Here is a 22,555-nt window from a genome sequence, read left to right on the forward strand (position 1 = left end):
TGCATGTTTTAAGTGATGGAAAGACTCATCTAATCCCCATGTTGGGTGCACCTGCTTAGATCTGTAAGTTCCAAAAGTCTGTACAGCCTGTGTATGCTGAGGTTGCAGAGGTGTGGGGTTGCTGAGGGCCTGTGACATGGGTCTCATTAAACTGCTGTATCTTAAAGCAGTCAAGGACCTAGAAACCCTGTGCTTACTAAGGTGCTGACGCCTCCTATCCCAGCCACACCTGAAGCGTCCTTTTCTCTGGATGTATCTTAAATCTTCAAAGCCCTATCTTTGTGCCTGTTCCTTAAGCTTTCCTGGTTTGTGGACCGTGTGTGGTGGCTGGGGGTGAGGAGGAAACAAATCAAACCCCCCTCCTCTGAGTTCAGAACCAACAGAGAATTAGGATCAGGACATCACTAGGGATCAATGCATCAATTTTACTGCTGATAAAGTTGAATTGGAAAATGCAGCTGGGAATCCAGCCACCGTGGGGCTTCCTCACACCTTCCTCCGGGATTGAACCTCCCCACCCTAAATGCCGGCTTCCTGGTCTGCCGGGGAGGTTGCCAGATGCCGTGTTGTCACTAGAGCTAGTGCAGCCTTTCCCCAACCTCCCAATCAGCTCGTTTACTTGGTCTTTGGCGAAGAAGACCAGGAGAGGTGCTTTGGTACCATACCTTCCTGAGTGGGTGTGAGGATGGAGGAATAAGTTTTTCTCCGGCTGTGGGAACAACATTTGAGGTTATTGACATCAAAGAAAGAGTCTAGAATGGGAAGAGGGGAAAGTCAGGACTAAGGCTTGAGGAAGGCTCACCGTAAATGTGGTTTCAAGGAGGAAGCCCCAGCCAAAGAAACTGAGAGGAGAGACCAGAGAAAGGAGGAGGACCAGGAGCCTGTGGTGTCAGAGGCTGGGTGAAGAGCATTTTCAGGTGAGAGTGATCAGCAGAGTCAAAGTTTCCTGAGGGGGCCAGAAAATGCAAAATAAAAACTGTTCCTTAGACTTAGGCACGTGGAACCCACTGGTGATCTTATTGAACGGTGGGAAGGGGAACCAAGCTTTAGGGTAGTCACTGGAAGGTGTCTAGGGGGAGATTTTAAAGATTGGCACCTGAGCTAACAACTGTTGCCAATCCTCTTCTTTTTTTTCTGCTTTTTCTCCCCAAATTCCCCCCGTACACAGTTGCACACTCTAATTGTGGGTCCCTCTAGTTGTGGCATGTGTGATGTCACCTCAGCATGGCCTGATGAGCGGTGCCATGTCCGCATCCAGGATCTGAACCAGTGAAACCCTGGGCCGGCGAAGGGTAGCTCGTGAACCCAACCACTCTGCCACAGGGCCGGCCCCTAGGGGGAGATTTTTTTAAGGGGGACAAAGCGTGTTTGAAAATTGGTGGGGAAAGACAGCCACATGTGCTATGGAAGTTGTGGCAGGAGCAAGTAGCCGGTGCCCACCTCTCTAGGCCAGGTGCCTGGGTTTTAGGGTGTTGTCTGTCTGGAGCACGTTTTCCTAATTTGCACAAAGATACAGTGTGAGCTAACAGCAAGTGTGAGTGGGACAATACTGGTGCCCAAGAGAGGGGATAAAGGATAGTAAGTCACGTAGTCACCTGCAAAGCCAGGACTAGAAGCCAAACGCTTTTGGCTCCAAGTTCAGAGATAGCTCGAAATTCCGCTTAGGTCAGAAACAACAAAGGCTCTTTTTCACTTGAAGAATTTGCCAGTATTTTTGGCAGTCTCTAATTATTTCAACACCAATATACCGAGTATTTAAACCCTGATCTGGTAAGATGATCAGGATCCAATGGTCGTAATCTTCTCTTAGTTACAACACCTTAGTTCCCTAGGGACCCACACTTTAGATTATGGGGAGGGAGGCCCACAAAGGTGACATACCAGCCTCTGAGTCTCAGGATGGGAGACTGTCTCCCTGGACCAGTTGGTGGTCTCTCCCTACTGTCTATCACTAGTCTCAGAGCCCATATTCTCTAGGAGCTGGTCTTCAGACACAGTTTTTAGAACCAGGGACTTAACCTTTATTTACAGTATCTTACTTTTTTCAATTAAATCATTTCCAACTCTGATATTATAGAACTATTACCATTACTACAATATAGTAATATTACTTAATGATAAGCTTCCCCCTGCTAGTACCACACTCTTCCAATTTCCTAAATCATTTATCATGTGCTCACATGTCTGGAAAACCAAAATAAGTGGACTTGGGAGAGAATGTTTGGCAATTTTGCTAAGGATCTTATAGGTCTCTCAGTATGTGTTTTTTTCCTGTAATGTTAATCAAATTCCATAAATAAAAACATAATACTACAAAGGTACATTTAGCCTATATTAAGATTTAAATCTGTCCTTGAAGGAAAAAAGTACAATTGATGCTAAAAGTTTATTTTAAATTGGCCTCTGGATAATTTAGATATGTAAGTTATTTTTTAAAGGCATATGCACACACCAATCTTATCAAACAGACAGATTTTAAAAGTCTAAACTTCGCATACTGTAATTAGGAGTCAATTAATCAATAATTTTAAGTTAATGAAAATCTACCCATGTTTTTGGTATTCAAAGGTAAATGAAATGACAATATAAAGATTTATTAGGAAACGATTAGGTAAAGGACCCAAGGGGACTACACAAGGGGATGTATGATGATCAAAATCAATACACATGTGGTAGCCAGAAACTTAAAACAGAATGAGAATAAATTTGTACAGAAACATTTCTCCATCCACTGTATAACGTTTATGCCAAACTCTTTTTTAGCAGATAAAATATTACACTGTGATGTAATAGGCTTCAAAACAACATGATAAAAAAACACAGCAGGGACTTATTTATAGATAAAAATAACTTCTAATGAGATTTTGGCCTTTCCTTTGAATGGGGTCCGAGGTGGAGTGATCTTTGCAAAAGTCTATTTTAGGGTTAACAAGTTCTTGTGGTAGTTTTAACGTGGTTCTATTCTTCTGAAGCCTAGGAGGAAGCTGACTAGGTCTTGTACTGGACATGGAGGACACACGATCACTTCAAAGAGACATCACAGGTCTGTGCAGAATGATCCCCTGGTTCAGGCACGGCTGAGACACGGGGCTGTTACACCCAGAGATATAGAGAGAGGAACCAGGATGGCCCCTCTACATACAAAATACTCTCTAATATATGAGAATGGTTTCCAGTAGGGATGAGGGGGGAGTAGGGAGTAGAAAGGAAAGGAAATAAATACATAAATAAAACAAGAGTGACATTTTACCATGCAATGATATAATAATGATGAGCATAATGTGCCATGAACTGGGGAGTAGAGTTAATAGTTCAATTAAAAAATACATCATACTTACAAAGAAAGTATACCCAGTATAAAGTGGGTGTGTTTTCAGTCCTTTTTACTTTTCACTTGGCTCCTTTCCCATTCCTTCTTTCCTAACCTTCCTTTTCTCCATTCTTTGGCTGGCCCCATGGCTACCCAAGAACTCATGTGAGCCCCTCCCCAGGCAGTATCTCATGCTGGCCACATATTCCTCCCTTCTCCCTCCCCTGTGCCTAGCCTGCACTTCAGAGGGCTGCTCCTGCCATGCCCCTCTCTAGGAGGAGTCCCTAGGGCCAAGGGGACACGCCCTCTTGTCCCATCCCAGAGTGCACGCTCTCATTCTAGAGTACATTCTGGGAATCTGGGACCCCAAAGAGCCCCAGCCCTCCTTCAGGCCTGTTCCCAGTATTGGTCCTCTTGAGGGCAGACTGTGAACCGTGTGTGTACTCCAAAGTCCAAAGTGTCCAGTGTGTATTCCAAAGTCCAAGGGGCAGGTGTTTGGGGAGGTGAACAGAGCTTGGAGCTGCCGACTGGGGTGTCCACATGCATGTGCAGGAGGCCCCTGTGGTGTGGGATGGAGCCAGGGTGGGAGGAGAAGGGAGGCTGGACATGGGCTGGGGGCTAGGGGCTCTCCCTCCATGAGCTACCTCTTCTGGCAAAGAAGTCCAAAGAATCTGAGAATTCTAAATTTGAACCCAACCTTCCAGGTTGCTCTCAGGGTAGAAGGATAGAACATATTTTATCAGTTTGTTGGCTTGATTTATAACTTTCAAATATTTAAACACATTTTTTAGGCCTCCATTTGCCCTCTTGCCTTGGCAAGTATAAGCAACTGTCTTGGATTGGACTCTCTGCCTTTCATAGGACATCTAGGGCTTTAATTGGTGACCCCTAGAGACATAGCACCTTAACCCAAGGAAGAGCTGCCCTAATCAGAGCAAGGCAACTGCTGTGGCAGGTGAGTGGTGCCTCACTGCCTTTGCCAGCTCGTCCTGCTGGAGAACTGCAGTTGGCCATTATGTTATCACTGAGGTGTGCAGTTAAAAGCAAGCCTCCCGCTCCGTATGCAGCACTGGGGCAGCTGGCGTCCCTTCCACCCTCTCCCACCTCTAATGGGAGAGGTGGTATTTACACAGGCTGTAAATAGTTTTTTGTTCTTTCTTAACACACACCCTTGTATGGTGGAAATTTTAAATGGGGAGGCTTTGATACAACCTAAAAGAAGCGCCATTAGTGACGAAACCAGCCAGAAGGATTCCTTCGTTAGGAGGAGTAATGAACCTGGGAGGGACCAGAAAGCAGAAGGGAAACCTGCTTCAGGACCTAGCTGAGGCAGAAAGATCTAGGGCAAGTCCAGTCCCGTGGGTCATGCATTCCATGGAGTCCTCTTCCCTTCATTTGCCTGCCTCTCCTCTCTTCCCTGTTTCCTTGCCCTGGCTCCCACTCTCCATTCTTAGCTGTGTTCTCATTAAAGTATATTAAAGATTAGAAAGGGATTACTGGGGCAGGCATGTGTAGCCTCTGTTAAATAGAACTTTCAGAAATAAAGGGGAAAGACAAAACTATTTCCCCCTTCAAATAAGTTGTATTCTCTCAGGCCAAAGAACTCTTGGAGATTTCCCCCAAGATCTCTTTTACCAAGCTGTTTGTTTTGTTTCTCATTCGTGAGTAGGGACTAATTAATGCATTAAACCAGTGTTTACTGAGCTTGTATTACAGGCCAGCACTGCTCCAGGTGCAGGAGAAATTGGAATGAACTGAAATGACAAAAACCGTGCCCCCATGCTCTGTACACTCTACTGGGGAAAACAAGCATTAAACAAGGTAAATAACAACAACAACAATGTGTGTGTGTTGGGTTTGTTGGTGAGAAGTACTGGGGACAAAATAAAGAAGGGTACAGTGTAAAGTAGAGTGGTCAGGGAGGGCCTCACTGAGGAGGTGACATTTAAATAAAGACCTGAGGAGGTGGGGAAGAGGCAGGAGGATACCTGAGGTAAGAACATTCTTGGCATAGAGAAGAGCAAATGCAAAGGCCAGAGGCAGGAGTGTGCCTGGCAAGTTTAGGGATCAACAAACATGCTAGTGTGACTGAGTCAAAAACAGGATGAGCACAGGAAAGAGGAGAAGATGAGGTCAGAAAGGTGTGGGTGTGTGGGTGGGGGATCATGGAGGGCCTTTACAGCACTTTGATTTACTCTGAACAAGGTGGGAAGCCACTGTATGGTTTAAGCCTAGGAGTGACATAATCTGATTTGCATTTTATCAAATCACTCACTGCTGTGTTGAGAATAAACTGTGGAGGACGAGGATGAAACCAGTTAGGAGGGTACTGAAATAATCCAAGGAAGAGAAGAAAGTACCTTAAACCAGGGTAGAAATAATCTAGATGGTGAGAAGTGGTCAGATGCTGGATATATTTTGAAAATGGAGTCAAAAGGATTTGCTAGTAAATTGGTTGTGGAATGTGAGAAAAAGAAAGGAGTCAAATAGAACATTAAGTTTTTTGATTTGAGCAACTCGAAAAGGGGGGTTTGCAGCAGTATTATTAGCAATTGTTCAAACTACAAACAATTCAAATGCCCATCAACGGTAGAATAGACTAATAAATTGTGGTATATCCATACAGTGGAATACTGAATAGTATCGGAAGTTTGCAAACTACGGCTACAACCACATGGATGAATCTCACAAATGCGATGTTCAGTGAAACAAGCCGGACGTAAAGATTTTCCTCAAAACATGGAACGTCATAAAATCAGGAAAATCTTAAGTGTCTATGGTGTTAGAAGTCAGGACAAGAGTTACCTTTGGAGAAGAGGGAATGAGTAGATGTAGGGAGGGCACAAGAAGGGCTTCTGGGTTGCTGGTAGTGTGTGTGTGTGTTTACACCTCAATGATGGTTATACAAATAAAAAATACATATACATTTTGGATAATTCACTGAGCTGCACACCTACGATTTGTGCGATTTTTTGGTCTGTGTATTTCACTTCAATTAAAAACCAAGACTGCCGCCTTGTTCCCGTCCCGGGCCAGTTAAATCAGAATCCCTCAGGAGAGCGTCCAGGGTTGAGAATACCGCGCTCTGCCTTCGCTGGTGCTGTTCGCTCTAGGAGGGAAGACCTAGGGCTGTGTGTCTGGGAGCTGACCTAGTGCCTCAGAGAGGTGGTGGGGACAGGGCTGTCTCGTGGAGAGAAGGCTGGAGGTTCCTGTGCGCAGGTGGCAGATAGCAAAAATGTCCCCTGAGGTCACACCTCTGAGGGTGAGGACGAGGCTCGGCACCTGGGGTAGTGACTAAAGACTACCAACAGGGACACTGGCCTCCAGGGACTGCCTGTAGTCACCCTCCCTTGAGAAGTGACTCTTGAATTTAATTTCAAGTTCACCAATCGTTTGCTGCAGCCTTTAGTTATTTTTATTTGCCAGACATTTTGTGAAGATTTTCACCTCTTCATTGGTGTTTTTGTGTTTTACTTTAGTGACTTAGTTCTTGTTGTCTTAATTCTTTTCTGTCTTCTTTCTAATATATAACCTCTCAGTCCACCAGTGATCCAGCCACATCCAATGGCTGGCCCCTCACCTGCCAGGAGGTTGGGGCTTGTTTTCTAACTCTCGGCCCACACAGGGGGTTGGAGGGGACAAGCAAATGCTAGTGCACGGCACTCTTTTTTATTTTTTTAAAGATTGGCACCTGTGCTAACATCTGTTGCCAATCTTTTTTTTTTCTTCTTCCTCTTCTCCCCAAAGCCCACCCCCCACCCCCGGTACACAGTTGCACATTCTAGCTGTGAGTGCCCCTGGTTGTGCTATGTGGGACGCCACCCCAACGTGACCCGATGAGTGGTGCCATGTCCACGCCCAGGATCTGAACCGGCCAAACCCTGGGCTGCTGAAGCAGAACGTTTGAACCCAACCCCTCGGCCACGGGGCTGGCCGGCCCCCACCTCCACTCTCAATCTCTGCTATTCTCAACTTTACTCCATTGAGAAAAGGGTTATCAACAATGAAAACCTTTAGTATCTCTCAATAATTACTCTGAGTTTATAAACAGAAAACATTTATGGGCCAAGCTCTGTAGCTTGATAGAGACTCTACCCTTTTAACATTTCTTCAGAGGCTTTAACAAAATAATACCTTTAGAATTCAACTTAAGTAGTATTTTAACAGGGCTGTACCCTCTTTAACTTTTATTTAAATAGCTGGATATAGCTTTTCTAAAACTATTTTTGTTATAGAAGATTTAAGGTATTATCAAAAGAAATAAACTTGGTTGTAGCTTTAAAATAAAGCAAAATTTACTGTATAGGTCACATATACAATTGTATAGATTTTACAGATTTTGATGTAAAGGATAGTGAAACAGAATGCATAAATATCTTTTTAGATGCAAAACTGTTCTTCATATGACCGTTACAATTTCTGAAAGAAAGTCTGTATACATATATCTCTATTGTGTAGGAAAAAGAGCTGCTGCTTATTCATTGGATTATGGGTGATTTCAATGTTTTCATTTTTGTCTGAATTTTTTTGGTCCAGTAAAAAAAAGCAGAGGAAAAAGTAGGAAATATGAAATACAGGCATCCTTCTCTACAAAGTAGTTAAGATCTTACTAGCAAAGCAACTGAGTTTCTGGAAGCTGCAGCATCAGCATCACCTGGGAACGGGGTAGAAATGCAAATTCTTGGGCCCACCTCAGACTTGCTGAATTAGAAACTCTGGGGCTGGGCCCAGCAATCTCCTTTAACAAACTCTCCAGGTGATTCTGATGCATCCTAAAATTGGAGAACCGCTGCTCTAAAGAATAGCAGGAAACCAATTTGGCCAACCCTCAAGCAATCCATTCTGGTGTTTTGTTTGGTAAGTTTGTTTTTTGCCCCCCCCCCCCCACTCATCACCCCCCTATCAAACCTATACCAGTAGTTCTCAACTCTTTTAAAAAAGACTCTCCCCAGATGGGTCTTGGGCATCCAGGTGCTTCTGATGTGCGCCAGGGCTGATAAACTCTGTTCTATATTCAGGTACTTTTGTGGTTGAGACAGATGATTGTTAACACCTGCCCCCAAATTCTTTTGGTTATTTCCTGCAAGCCCTGTGATGCAGAACTCAGGCCTCTATGGACCGCTTGTCCAGATCTAAAGGTGTTTCCTGAGGGCCGAATTGGCCTCGTATGCAGGTTCCTCTGCAGACCACAGCAATGCATAGAAGATGCGGCACTGCCTCCTGGCATGCACACAGGGCCGGCTCCCCCAGCTACACATCAAACACCAACTCTGCTGCCCATGCCGGATGCCAAGTGAGATAATGTGAGTTAAACCCTTAATTTGGTGCACAGAGAAAATGTCAACAAATGCTAGCTATCTTTATCTTCATTATCTAAAGCATATGGATCCCTTTTCGTTTAAGCTCACAAAATACCTGCTTGCGAGACCCATCTTGGTTCTTTCATCTTAAATTCTCTACCCCCTGACCCCCTGCTTCTGCCCTCGCCCCCAGCTTTACCTGCAAAGCCCAGGAGGGACTACTCACATTCATGAGGGATGTTCTAAGCCAGTGGTTCCTAAAATGTGGTGCTGGTAGGAGTGTCAACAGCACGAGTATCATCTGGGTAATTGTTAGAAATGCGAACTCCTATCACCTAAAAATGTAATAGTAATAAATGAAGAGGGCAGGAGGAAACTTTTTCAGGTGATGGATATGTTTATGGTATAGATTATGGTGATGGGTCCACAGATGTATATTTATCTCCAAACTCATCAAGTTGTATGTATTAAATATCTACTGCTTTTTGTATGTCAATCACACCTCCATAATGTGGTTTAAAGAGAATGCAAACTGTTGAGCCCCAGCCCAGAACTTCGACCTCAGAAACTCAGGAGGTGGGGCCCAGCCATCCACGTGTGATTCTGATGCGTGCTCACCTTGGACAACTACTGCTCTAAGCCCTTGACTCTCAAGATGGTTAGAAATGCAGAACCTCAGACTCCAACCCAGGCCAATGGAATTATAATCCCCAGGTCACCAGGGTTCACCGTTAGAGTTTGAAAAGCACCGCTCTAAATTCTGTCCCTCCACCCAGTTAAGATTAGAACACCAGAAAGGTGTGTTCTTGGATTGCAGCTTCTTGGCTCCCTGCAGAAAAGCCATCACAGGACAATCATTTCAGTGTGAGAAACAGATGCATGAAAGACCTTTCTATATCCGGGGAAAACAGTTTCTACTGCCATTCACCACCCCCTCGGATAAAGATTCCTCCTGTCCGTTTTCTTAGAGTTTAGAACAAGCACGTATGTCTGTGTTTTAAAAAAGAAGTTGAAGTTATAAAACTCATTGTACCTAAGTTGCCAGGACACTTAGATTTTACCCCAATTCTAAGATATATTCTTAGTCTAGGTTCTCTCGTACAGCTCTCTCTTCTCCTCCTTAAAGTGATCTTTGTGTTTTAGTTCTTGTTTGAACGATTCTACTGTGGCTGGCTGCCTTGTTTTACTATAAGTAGCCTCAAATATGGTGTGAGGAAATAAGGGATTGATGAGAAATGAGTCTGGCTGATGCCTTGGAGCAGCGCCGCCTGTGTGACGCGTAGTGCCTTCAAGAGCTCAGTTCAAGGCCCTCCTGCTCATGAAGCGTTCCTGGTGGCTCTCTGCCACAACTGTAATTAATGTGGCCTCAGATAACACTGGTATCGTCATTATAACATATATCACTATTGCCCAATATTCTGTGAGTTAATGTTGGTAAAGTGCTCGAACAGAATAGGAACATAGTACATATTCAAATTATTGTTGTTACCATTACCATTATTATCATCATTGCTTATATATACTATATGTCGTTCCTACTAGACCATAAGCCTCTTTGGCGTGAGGAGAGGGCCTTAATTATTGTTGGATTCCCAAGTAAGCCTGGTGGATGTTGCACTCACAAGAATTTCTTACACATGACATTAATGAGAGTAAATATGAGAGTGCTTTGAAAGGGAAAACATGATTTAAGGCCACGATTGGAGCATCGAGTCCCAGCCCATCTATCCAAAGAGAGATGCTGTTGTGACAAGAAGAGCAGCACATCCCTTAGCCTGGGTTCTAGAATGCATCAAAAAAAAAAGGAAGTGAAGGATAAATGTCACAAAACGTGTCAGTGAAACTCAGTTCAGAAGAAACTCTGACCAAAACCAAAATGGAACCAAATGAAAATGTTAATGGTCATTTTTAGTAAGTCACAAGAATTTGAAGAAAGGCTATTTTAATAAATAGAACAATTTCATTTTCCATACAGCCTAGGAAATTAGATCTAGTTGGTTTCTTTTACATAGTCTCTGCTCAGCTTTGCACTTCTTTTGCAGAAAGCAGTATGGTTTCACCTTCAATAACTTATGAAAAAAGGAAGCAAAAGAGAGAGTGTCTTAGTATTTGTTTACAAGAGAAAAACACATTGGATGTCATTTGTGGAGTTATCTTACATAGGGGAAAAAAAAAGTTCAGGCAAGAGAAGAAAATCGAGCAAAGAATCAGGTTTGCCTGACGTGTGGAAGCAGGTTCACAGGGACCCTCATGAAGCCGGAGATTCAGGGCCCCTCTCGTAGGCTCTTCCAAAGCCCCAAGAGAGCCCCTGGCAATTTTGTATTTATAATTCTGCATTAGCGTTCATAAGTGGGCTTCCCAAGTTGTCTAAGTTTGAGGGTTTGTGAAACTGAAACTGATCCTGAGGAAATGCCTGTTTCTGTAGCTCTTGCTTTTCAGATTCACTCTTTTCCTTAACTTGTCTTGCCAGGTAAGGTGATGCAACAACTAGGGGATTTGATAATGAGGAAGAGGTCCTTGGAAGACTGCTGGGAGGGGAGGTGGATCACCATGGGCTGAGTTCAGTGATGAAATGTAGATACTAGGATGTTTTTCTTCAAGAATTAGCATTGTCTTTCTAGGGGTAGTGGTTCTCAACCATAGGTAATTCCACTCCCCCCGCCCCCCCCGACCCCTGCAAGAGACACTTGACAATGTCTGGAGACATTTTTGGTTATCATAAATAGGTTGGGATGGGGAGGGCTGCTGCTGGCATCTAGTAAGGGGCCAGGGATGTTGCTAAATGTCCTACAATACACCGGACAGCCCTTCACAACAGAGAATTATCTGGCCCCAAATGTCAATAGTGCTGACGTTGAGAAATCCTATTCTAGGCTACTCCTTTTACCGTAGGTCACTGACAACTCAGGTTGTCAAAATGAAATAACCAACAAACAGTATAAGGTAACGTCTCAAAGGCATTTTGCAGTTTGATCTCTCCCATAAGCCATTGTTTGGCACGTATCTGGCTTTCTTTAGTAACTTCCACTCCCCCCACACCACCCACCTCCCATGTGCAAAGGCTCTCAGGACAGTGGCTCTAACTAAAGCAAAGGTGGAAACCTGGTTCAGGCGCTGATGTGTGAGAAACAGGGAGTCCCTCTTACAGTAGTGGAGAGGGGACTGGAAATGGCCTCCACACCACAGGAGAATCCTAGGCACTGGAATGGTGCTTTGTTGTGCAAATCCTGATCAAAAGACTGGGTTCCCGAAAACTAAAACAATTAGCCACTCCCTTCAACAATTTCAATGTCAATGCAATGCTGACAGAAAAGTCCACACCTTGAAAATGTTGATCCCACCCCTAGGCTGCTGAGCCCTCCTAGTTCAAATCTCAGAGTTACCAATGGACTGCCCCAGATTACTGCCCTCTGACCAGAGCTGGTCCTTCACCACCTTTGGCCTTCCTTCTAGTCACCTTCTTTTTGTATCTCTGTCTTGTTCCCATGGCAGCTCACTTCCTCTGAGGCCCCAGACTGTTCTCTCCCTATTTCTCTTTTGCAGATGTCCTTGCCTCCTGCTTTCCTGAGATGAGTAACAAAATAATCCTAGCTGCTATCATTCATGCGGTAGCCACAAGCTCTAAGCAGGTGCAGAATATACTCTTCATCTGCAAAGTGAGTACTAACAATAACCCTGCTTTGCAGATGATGAAACCAGAGCTTTAAAGAAGCCTCTAACCTATTACAACTCATGGTACAGGCATTTGGTCCCGGGACTACCCATCTCCAGTATGAACTCCCTGTATTTCTCTCTTTTCCTCTGAAAATCTGTCTCTGTCTTGATCCCTGGTCTTGGAGGAAGAAAAGTTCTTTCAATGCAAAGTTTCCTCCTCCATCTTGAGCTTGGTTTCCTCCTGTCTCCCACTGCACCTCCCTACATTAACTGTCCCCTCCCTCTCTCATATAGATCAGCCTCTCCTCCCCACTGCCTCTTCCCTACAAATGCATTTGGTCTGCCCACCTTCACCAATCACTCCTGCTTCATCTGCCTCCTTGCTTCACTGTCAGCTTGTCAAAAGGAAGGGTGTTTCAGTTTGGCCACCTCTTCTGTTCCCTCATGCACTCCTTGGCTGTCCAGTCACCTACTTGGTGAGCAAAGCCTTGGTCCCTTCCCTGACACTGTGTGTCTTGGGTCCCTTCTCTTCCCTCCTGGATGGGCACCATGTCATCTCCTACCCTTTTGTTTCTCAGTGCCTGGGACTGTGCCCTGAATAGCAAGGGCGATGGTGATGACCTCACATTCAGAACTGGTCAAAAATCAAGACAAACACTTCCCAGGGGCAGGGAGCTAGCTGAGGTGGGGCTCCCAGGGAAATTCCTTTGGGCTGGAGTTCTGTTCAGCAGAATGACGACACACTATTGCCATTTTTAGAGCAGTGATTACCAAATGGAAATACCCTATTTCACCAGAGACTGAGATCCGAAGTCACTCGCTTCATAGCTAAATGTCATTTACCTCTTCACTGTAACTGAGGCGCTGAGAAACAAGCACATGACTACATGCTAGGGGATTCAATTCCTGTTTTTCCTTCCTGTTTGTCCTCTGTTAAAATAAAAAAAGAATTACCTAAAAGAAACTTCTTGGTATTGTTATCCTGAGAGTGTATTACTACCACATATATGGAGATAATGTTAAATGAAACAATAAATAGTTTTTCAGTTGTTGGTATCGAATGCCACCAATTTTTAAAAGGCAAGTAACATCTGGGCGCTAAATCTATATTTGACGGCAAAGATCCCTTTTCTGGGTAATTCCATTCTCATACCCTCTCCACTGAAATGTCTGTAGGAATTTCCATAAGTTGGTATTAGTAAGCTTTTTCTAACATTCATCCATCTATTTATCTATTGGTTCATTTCTTAATTCATCAAATATTTATCAAAACTGTGTGCTCAGTGCCTGTCATCAGGGAGTGTAGTCCCATCAGCATTTATAATTCAATGTGATGGGTGCTGCGTAAGAGAAACATAGGGTGTGGTAGGAATATTTACGTAGACGCTAACCCCAGACTTGGGGGTGGCTGGTCAGGGACAGCTTCTAGGAGGAACTAATTAATACCTAAGGTAAAACCTGAGTGTGTTAGGTGAAGGCAGGGGACGCAGTTGAGGGGAAGGGGTTGTCCCAATAAGAGAGAACATTCTAGTAGGCTCATGTCAAGGAAGAGAGAGATACAGAGACAGAGAGGAGAGAGTTTTAGGAACTGAAAAGTTCATTCTCACTGGATCGGAGAAGAACAGAGATTATCATCATCATCATAGCTAACACTTTAGTACATAAAATGAGTGCTATTATTATCCCCATTTTGCAGATGTGGGAACTGAGGCACTGAAAGGTTAAAGTAACTTACCCAGGGTCACCCAGCTAGTATGTAGCAGATCCCAACACTACCCGGTATCTGTGCCCTTAACCGACACAATACTGTCTGCCATCCTGTCTCTGAGATAATTTTCTAAACTCCCTCCCAGCAACGATTTGGAGGCGCCAGAAGAAAAGAATAAATTGAGGCAGTGATTTTAAATTTAGTGGGACATCTGAGTGGAAATCTTAACCAAAGAAACCTTGCCCTTGCCCACCTGCTCCCCTCCATAAATCAGATTAAGGTAAGAGCACTGCTCTTCTGAGGGGAGTTTTCACTTAAATGGGGGAGGGACCAACGAGTTTTGAACACTGTAACTGGTAGGATGGGACAGAGGGAGATGTTGTGGGGTAGAGGCCTAGCCTGTGCCTCCCAGGGTAACAAGTAGGTTTTATATAAGGACTACCTAGTCCTGTAATCGGAGGCATCTCTTTGGCCTAGTAGAGTTGGTATGAATTACTAAACTCTTAATTTTCTATCAGGGAATGACAGGCTCTTGAAAGCTGCACATTAGAAGGTTTTTTTCCCCTCCAATTACTGAAGAAATAGGTGGATATTACTCAAGTTGACTCAAGGAGTAAGTTGGCTTATTCAGAGGTAGCTGAGTTCACTGATCTGGAACAAACAACAGCTTCATATCCCTTAAGGAGGAAGCCAAAAAGGGCTTAATGTCATAAACTTTCCAAATGCACACTTCAAAGCGGTGAAGTGTGTGGATGGTTCACCCAAGCATGGTGCATGGTGATAAGACTTCTCAAGACCAAATAATCTCTCATGGACAATTACCCGTCAGTTAGATTAAACCTTGAGCCAACGAGAAATCTAGAATTTGTTCACAACTAATTCTTCCTAGAATAAAAATATTTCAGTTTGAATAGTCTTGTATGTCACCCTCCCTGAATCAAATGCTCACTTTTCCTATTTCATCCCGGTTGCCTGGTTCCTTTTCAAGAGAGTAAACAGGGATAGGTAATATTTTAGAGACTGGCTGAAACTGGCTTGAGTTAAAATGCTCATCTCTAAGACCTGCAGTGGTGAGATGGATGAGGAATGAGTTATTTTCCATGTTTATGTCCAACACTGGTAAAGCTGATGGCTTGTGTGTATGTGATTGGGTTTGATTAGAAAAGGTGTTTTGGAGAAGCTGATGGTCAATGTGAATGTGAACACATTGGTTTAGCTAGTTGCCTGAGTAGAGATGATGCTTGTGCTTTATATCCTTGTCTATACCAGTACCTAGGGAATTCAAAGTCACTTGGAAATTGATATGGTTTATCATTAGTCTTCTTGACTCAAACCATTCCCCATCCCTCCACCAAAAACTGGACAACAGTTTTATTGGTCCTTTCCCTATTACTTAAAACTCCTCCTTCTACTTGGCCAGATCTGATTTTACTATTCCTCTCAGACATGTGGATAGAGAGCTTGGTTAACAACTTCTGCTTGTTGATTTATTGTATAGATAATTAGTTAACTCATCACCTTGAAAATTCAGGAATGTCATTATATAATGATTGATTGACACTTTTTTTCATTGGGACATAGGCTGCCCCTGCCCTTTTGGTACATGTTGTGGTCAGAAACACAACTGTCAGCAATGAGCCTTTATCCTTGTTTGTTTCTCTGTTGCCATTGGGTCTACTTGTCACAATAGCTAGAAATGTACGATGTGGTGCTTCTGCCTTGGAGTGATGGAGTGATTGAGTGGTGGGAAAGAAGGGAATTGAACCACTCAACAAACCCAACTCTGACTAAGTGAATGACTAAATGAACCCAACTCTGACCAAGCCAATGGCTTCAAGAGTACTGGAACAATGAGCATGCCATGGTGGTTCTCATTCCACAAACATTTGTTCTTTCAAACAGATGGTGCCTTTTATGAGCCAGATATTTGGAAGACACAGGTCTGACCTTGAAAGCTCACATTTAGAACTCACCCCAAAGTGGGCCCAATAAAGGTGCTGAAAAGACCTGAGGCTCATCTACAATCAGCAGCCTCTTCCCCTTTTCACATGATAAAGTGGATGGAGTTGTTTTTCACCCTTCTTTGGCCTCGACTTGCCTGTATTAATAAACTGTAAAGGGACAGACTCAAAATGACTTAGATAACAGAGGGGTTTATTGCAAGGCTCATAGAAAGAAGATTCAACAACTCAATCACAGGAAGGGCAGAGCATCATTTATAGGGAACCAGGGAATCCCTCCCTCCCTCGTCCGTCCTTCCTATCCTACAATCCTTCTCTTTGGCTAACTCTGCAAGGAGGCTCTCTTCTCTCTCCCAGCGGATCGGGGTCCTCCTCATGATGGTGGTACCACAGCCTCACATTTCCCAGCTTCCATTCCTCTTTCTGTCTCCTTGGGAAGCTCAGCCCCTTAACTGGCCACCAAATGTTAGAGCTCCTCCGGGCTCTATCCTAGGTCCTCCTACTCCCTCCCTCAGAGATCTCATTCATGCCCACAGCTTCAATCACCATCTCGACTTAGAGGATTCACAAATTTATTCTCTAACACAGACCTTTTTCCAAGCTCTAGGCCTGTGTACTCAAATACCTACCTGGCATCTACTCTTGGGTATCTCAGAAGCATCTGAAACTTTCCCCTTTTTTCTTGGTAAGAGAAGCTCCATGTTGTTGGAAGTGATAATGTACTCAGCTGAAAAGACTACATTTTCCAGCTTCCCTTGCAGCCAGGGATGGACGGTGAGATGTATGCAGAAGTGAAGTTGCACTTCCAGGCAAGTCCTTCACAAATGCTGACTCAGCGGGAAATTTTGCCGTTTTTGCCATTATGCCTTCCTCCTTCTTCTGCTTGGAATGTGCATGTGATAGCTAGTGCTAGTGGTCGTCTTGAGGATATGAGAACTTGAGGATGGAAATAGCAGAGACAATGGTGGAAAGAGTCTGGATAAAAATGCCTACTTTGTATCTCTAGACAATTTTTAGGCGAGAAATGATAAATTTCTATCTTATTGAAGCCACTCCTATTTCAGGTCTCTATAACTAGAACCAAACACAATTCCTAACGAATATGATGGCCTCTTCCTACACCTCCATCCTCCTCTGGCATCAGGCCCCACTCTACTCTCTTCACTCTTCTCTAGTCACACTGTCTTCTCTCCCTATACTCACCTGCTCTCTCCTGCCACTTAGTCTATTCAGACACCATTCCCAAGGCCTACATCTTAGCTTGGTCATCACTTCCTCAGGGAAGCCATTCTTGAACTACTTCACCAGGTCAAGTCCCCTGTAATAGGTTCTCAAAACACCAGCAGCCTCTCTTTAGTAGTAATTGTCCCCATTGCAATTTTATAGTCTAGTGGGAGGGACTCATAGCTCTCCTGCCTTCTAGATTGTAAGCTCCATGGACGCAGGGACTGTGTCCTTTCCTTTTATTACCGTTGTATCCTTTATACCTAAGCACAGTTTTGTAATAAGTACTCACCCCCAAAAATAAAAATGTTGACTACATGAATGCACCAGAAAGGTGTTACTCAGACCTCTCTGGTCCATATTTTTAAAATCCTAGGGAAGGATTGTGACCAGCTTATCTAGGGCCACGTTTCCACCTCAGGACTGTGGCCAAGAGCAGGGTCTATAAGAATATGGCAGCCCCCATTCAACTCACATGTTTGGAGTAGGGAGAAGAACAATTTCAAAAAAGGGAAAGGGATCAATACCTGTAACAATAAATATCCACCCATTTAAGGCCATCCTTGATGCTTAGCGTAAATTGATTTTACCTGTAGGTGAAGGTGGAGGAAAGAGGGTTCACGATATAATGTGGCTCAGGTCCTGCATGCCCTGGAAGAGGACCTGGTCCCCAAACTCTTGTATATAATAAGAGGATGACCTTGGTAATTCCCTCAAGGTCTATTCTCCATTCATTGTCAGTAGATAATGACAATAAAATTGAAAAACTTTGTTTTGTCCAATTTTATGACTTTCATTTAATTCAACAAACACTTAAAATAAAATATAAGCTCTTTACTCAAAACACTTCCCTTTCTGGCCCTGCTGCCTTCTCTGACTTCCTTCTCTCTCCCTACACATCCCTTCCTGCCTTCTCTGACTTCCTTCTCTCTCCCTACACATCCCTTCCTGCCTTCATTGGGTTCCAGCCATTCTGGCCTCTTATTTCTCAATGCCTGAGCTCTGTCCTGCCTCAAGGACTTTGCACTGCTGCTCCCTCTGCCTGGAACTCTCTGCTCCTAGATCTTGGCAAGGCTGGCTCCGGAGGCCAAGCCAGCAGTGCTGCTATGAACACTTCTGCCGTTTGTACACTGCACAGAGATGCTGAACTAAGGCCTGAAATTCAGTTCCTATGCTGCCCACCAAGCTCCGTGCTCTGAGGAAGAGGTGCATTTTTCTTCACCAAAGCGCATCCTGTAGCAAATCCTAGGGTCATTGGAGCTGCATCTGGCCAGAGGGGAGATCTTTGTCTATTTGTACACAAGCCACGTAAGGCTAGTGGTGGCCCAAGGCTAGAGGGCCTCCTCATCAGAGCTGGAAAATTTTCTCCTCTACTGGATGATGCCCTGTGGCTAGACTGACACTGGAGCTGAAAACCTTGAAACTGACTGAAGGTGAAGGAGAGAGCGCTCCACGGGGAGATCCTGAAAGTTAGGTCTGCTTCTGCCTTGTGTCCACACTCTTTTGGTCTAGTCACTTCTTCAAACCATGCCCTCCATTGTCCCACAAGTATATTGTGAGCTCCATCACATGCTAGGGAGGGATTAAAGGCGACTAGCCTCTGCCCTCTAGGAGATTAGTCCAGAGGTAGAGAGATACAAATCAAATAATCACACCAACAGGATTTCACATTGAACTGTGATGAGCCCCCACAGGAAGGAGAGGCGGGTGGGGCCTTGAGAGCTGGTGGTAGGAAGATGTGACCTCGTTGGGGGATGGGGTGTTGGGAAGACTGCCTTGAGGAAGTGACTCAAGCTGAAAATGGAAGGATGGGTAGGAGGGAATGGGCAGAGAAAAGATGGGACCTCATATGGAAGGTAGCCTGGTCCAGAGAAGAACAGAGCCCTGGTTCCTGAGGCCTGGGCCCAGCTCTGAGTGCAGGTCACTCTAATGCCCAAAGGTGTTTTGAACAATTCTGTTTGGCTTTTAAGAATGTGCTGTTATTCATCACTGAAGTAACACTTGCAGATCATTCTGGTAAGTCATCGTTCAGTGTCCAAGTAGAGCCTGACTGAGTGGTGTACTGGAGCAGGCTCCTTTCTGCTTGCAACAGTGGCTTGCACACATCTCTTCCCAACTCCACATTCAATGACATCACATTGGTAGCTTGAAATTGGTCATGGTGAGAGTATTTACACCAGAGAAATTGGCAAACAAATCAGGGCTTTTTTTTTTTCTTGGAAAGTCAATGTGAAACATTTACTAGCATGCCACTGAGCATGAACCATCTCTGACAGCCCTAGAGAAGTTACCCAGTTTCACAGAGCATCACAAGTTTTCTTGAAAAGTTGGATTTATGACAAAGCAACATGGTGGATTTGGGATTCTGCCTGAGATAGCTGGAAAAAGATGCTGCTGACCCAGCTGAGATGAAATGTGGTTTCTGTCACTCATGAATGCTTCCTGGGAATTGATTTTCAAGAAGCAGAACCTCGTAAATGCTGTTATTTGAGCATGATAGAAGTGGTTGGACCTGGACGGTCAGCATGGCTTGCTGACTCCCTCTGTGCTCAGAGAAACTGTTACAGGTCTTGGGAACAAATAGTAAAAGGCACCCAAGACCTCATCTTTCCCCTCTGAGGACAAGCAGTTGGTGAGCAACATAGAACAAATACAAATTATGTGTGTAACTCCTGTCCCCTGCTTTCTACCACCCTAGTGGTTTTGGCAAGGCTTGATTCAGATGATGAGTCTCCTGAGAGCATGAGTCCATCTGACTAAGAGGATGTCTTAGTCATCTTCGTGTTTCTCACAGTAGCTGGCACACAGACAATCTCTCATTAAATGTGGGCTTTCGAATGAATGTACCTAGTGAAAGAGAACCCAGAAAGTTTACATAGCTAGATCCCCTCCTCACCCAGGCCGTTGTTTGTCCTTATGACTTGCCTTTCTGGCAACTTCTATTTATCCTGCTAAACTCAGGGGAATTCTGAGAAGCCTTCCCTAGTCCCTGGATAGTGGGGGTGGGGTGGGGGGGGTGGGTGGGAGGCCTACACCGTGCAGGCTATCCCCGGTACCTGTCCTCTCAGGTACTCTACCCACCCCATCTACTGTGAGTGTCGCCATCGTATCCATCCCTCCAGCCCTGGCCCCTCACACAATGCTTGGCACAAAATAGGTGCCCAATAAATATTTAATGTGTGAATGAGGGGCTGAAGCTAGTGCACATAGGAACTTAAATTTCAGGAAAGATTGAAGAAAGTCACACTTAACAAGTTCCTTCACATGCCAGATGTATGAAGGGTAGCAGAATAGGGCACCCCAAAATACGTCACTTTGGCATAAGGATATTGCTTTGAGCTGAAGAAAAATTGAGAAGCAGCTACAATAAAAGCTCTCTGCTCTCCCCCTATTTTCCTAAAAGTAGGACAGGAATTCTTAAAGGTGTCCCCCTCCCCTCTCCACCAAGAAGGACAGAAGTTAATCATTGGAGAAAACTCTAAACCCTTATCAGCCCGGAAACAGCACTGGAGGAACCGACTTCACAAACCTTGTGAACCTAATGGGCTTTACTTTCATCAGTTCCTCCATACATTTGCCTTCCCACAGTTTGCTGCCCCAGAAACTCAAGGTCCTTTTCCTTTTCTTGTTACTTCTCTAAAAGTGTATTGCTCTTTTGTTAAGATGCTGTATAAGCCCAAGCTCTAACCAATCCTTTGAGTTACTCATCACTGGGTACTCGCATGTGTATGTGTGATGCACATGTTAATTCTTGTTTGTTTTCCTCTTGTTAATCTGTCTTTTGTCAGTTTAATTTACAGGATCACCTGAAGAGAACCTAAGAGGGTGGAGGGAAAAAGGTTTTTTTCCTCCCTTACATATGGTACAATGTCCTTACATTCTTTCTCTCTTTTCATCCTTACAACAACACCATGAAATAAATTCTATAATTCCCATTTTACAGAGAAGGAACTGACGATCAGAGCTGTCAAGTAATTTACCCAAAGTCACACAGTTCACAACAGGAGGAGCTAGTATTAGGGTTTCAGTATGATTCTCTGCCTTCTACTACACAGTGATTTAGGGTGGGCTGGAACCAGAGAAATCAAGTGCAGCAATTAAAAACTGTTTAGTTTTAGGGTCCCTTTCTTTGCCTTTTTTTCTTTCCTCCAACATCATAGACTTCACTCCTAGGGGCCAGTTGGTGCAGTGATTCAATTTAAGTGTATAGGACATCTGGGTCTATTTCTGTTGCACTTGTTACAGCTTTTCAGGGAACATTTTGCTACATTTGTTCCATTCACTCCAAGTGCTCTAGGCTTATGGAATAGGAATGTGTGTGAAGCAGCTAATGGGCCAGTACATACCTTCTGCTGCAACTCTTGACCAGTGCATAGTAGAGCGCTGTTCCAGGACAACCTGCATCAGAATCCCCTGGGGGCTGGATAAGACTCAGTTTCTCAACCCCACTCCATAGAGTAGGTCTCTGGAGTGGCCCTGAAATCTTCATGTTGACCAGGAACCCCTGGCTGAATGTTTTTTAAACGAGGTTTCAAGGACCTGTTTAAGGTATAATTTACAAAAGGCAAGTACACAAATCTCAATTATATAGCTAGAATTTTTATATAAGTACACACATTTAACCTGAGTACATCTGCGTAACAATCACTCAGATGAAGATAGAGAATATTTCCTTCTAAGTCTTCCCAGAGGTAACTACTATTCTGACTATCACCATGGGCTGGTTTTGCCTGTTTTTGAACCTCATAGGTAAGGAATCACACAGTCTATGCTCTTCTGTGTCTGTTTTCTTCCACTCACATTATGTTTTTGCAATTTATCCACATTGTTATGTGTAGCAGTATTCTTTTTATCGCTGGTAATATTCTATTGTATGACTATCCTTATTTATTCCCTTATTGAAGATCACTTAGACCGTTTCCAGTTTTGGACTATTATGAACAAAGCTGCTATGAACATTCTCGTACTGGTCTTTCGGTCGACATAGGTGCTCAGTCTCCTTGGGTAACTACTTAAGAGTAAAATTGCTGCAGCCTTAAGGTTTGACTGTGAGAGGCCGATGGGAGTTTACATACAACCCTGAGCCAGAAACGCAATGTTGGGGCAGGATGTCAACCGTCACCGCCCAAAAGGAAGAAAGTGCTAGGGCGGGGAACTCAGTTGCTGATTCTAACTCATGGATTCTCGACAGGTGATACTGCCCCCAAGGAGGTGAAAATTGTTGCTTGGAAGGACAGAGGTATGTGAAAAAAATCTTAGCTATTAAAATGGTTTGTGGCCCTGAAATATGCTGATATATAGTAATGTCATGGGGAGAAGGGGAACTAGGAAAAAAATATCTGACAAGACTCCTGAGCAGGTGCTTGAGAAATGTTGGTCTGGCTAAACCTACACATTC

Source organism: Equus caballus, chromosome 15, assembly GCF_041296265.1.
Source record: "Equus caballus isolate H_3958 breed thoroughbred chromosome 15, TB-T2T, whole genome shotgun sequence".
NCBI classification, from domain to species: Eukaryota; Metazoa; Chordata; class Mammalia; order Perissodactyla; family Equidae; genus Equus; species Equus caballus.